We start from the raw sequence: 1,618 nt of genomic DNA on the forward strand, positions 1-1,618 counted from the left end.
CTATAGAAGGATGGGTTAAGGTGTTGCAGTAATCTCTCAGACAACTGAAGCGGAAGGTGATTAATCTTCATTTATGGGTGAACAATCCCTTTAGCCTTGCTGTTCCAGTGAAACAATTTTATCAGGGCTGCTGTAATTTGGTTCCACAGAAGTCTTGCTTCATTGAAGAATGCCACACCTACTGTAGTACCGCAAGAAATGGGTGTAGTAACGCAAGCCAAATGATTGATGTGTAGCAAAGCTATGACCTAAATTAATCCACACCCAAACAAGGGATTCTCTTGTAATGATGATGACAAATGTTTGACTGTCAAATGACTTTATGGGCATTGTACTGTTTGGATGTATGTTCCTTGAAAAAAATAGAATGACACTGGGCTCTGTAACAAATAAGCATATTCTCTTAAATTTGGAGAAGATAATTTTAAGGCCAGGGTATCTCTGTTCCACAGTACTGCTAAATACACAATATTTTTTGAGACAGATCACATCTTGAATTTTTAAAAAGAAATAGCCGTTTCAATAATATTCTTATGATATGAATGGAAGATTCAAGAAAAAAAAAAATTTTCAACCTCCTGGCAATGATTATACAGGGACAATATAGAATGTCTTGTGACGTGCGGAGTAGACGGGCCCAGGAGCGGAAACATTCAGGGTAACAAAGGTTTTATTTACAACGTGAGAAGTGAATTCAAAAAATGGGTTCCAACGAAAAAAGGCTACACAGGAGGACAAAGACGTGCAGGGCAGTGAGGGCTTGGGGAGGCACTGGAAAACAAGAGCGGAGAGACAAGGGTTACACAAAAAAGCCACTGAAGTTAGCTTGGAGATCTTGAATAATAACGTAGCACGACGTGGGAGTCAAGTAGGTACCGCGTGGGTAAAACGTATACTCTGGCGTCGAGGAGCGTCACTGCAGGACTTAAAAAGGCTTGCAGTGACGAGAGATGAAGGTGAAGCCAATAACTCCACAACGCCGTTAGGGGAGGGGAGTGAACAGAGGGCAAAAGAAAAGTTAGCACACAACAAAGAACAAAACAGGAAACCAGGCAGACAAAATAAAAGCACCAGAAATGGAAACATGACAATCTAATAAGCAGATTTGATTTATTAATTAATCCTTTGATTTTGATAGCATAATTTGAATTTAATTTATAATTTGGAACTGCATTGCAATAAACTTGAGATTGAATTTAAGATTGTGAAATTGAATTTCAGTGGCACAGCTGTGCAGTAGTCAGCACTGTCACCTCACAGCAAGAAAGTTCCGGGTTCGAGTCCCAGCTCGGGCACGGGATCTTTCTGTGTGGAGTTTGCATGTTCTCCCTGTGCCTGCATGAGTTCTCTCGGGGTACTCCAGCTTCCTCCCACAGTCCAAAGACATGCAAATGGGGACTAGGCTGATTGGATACTTTAAATTGACCGTAGGAATGAATGTGAGCGTGAATGGTTGTTTGTCTCGATGTTTGGCTCTGTGATGGACTGGCAACCCGTCCAGGGTGAACCCCACCTCTCGCACAAAAGCCACTGGGACAGACTCTAGCCCCCCACAACTCTTAGCAGGATAAGCAGAAGAAAATGGATGGATGGATAGAAATTAAATTCCTGTCTTTTT

The sequence above is a fragment of the Aulostomus chinensis genome, chromosome 9 (assembly GCF_037954235.1).
Source record: "Aulostomus chinensis isolate RoL2024-O1b breed Wild chromosome 9, RoL_Achi_v1.0, whole genome shotgun sequence".
In the NCBI taxonomy this organism is placed as follows: domain Eukaryota; kingdom Metazoa; phylum Chordata; class Actinopteri; order Syngnathiformes; family Aulostomidae; genus Aulostomus; species Aulostomus chinensis.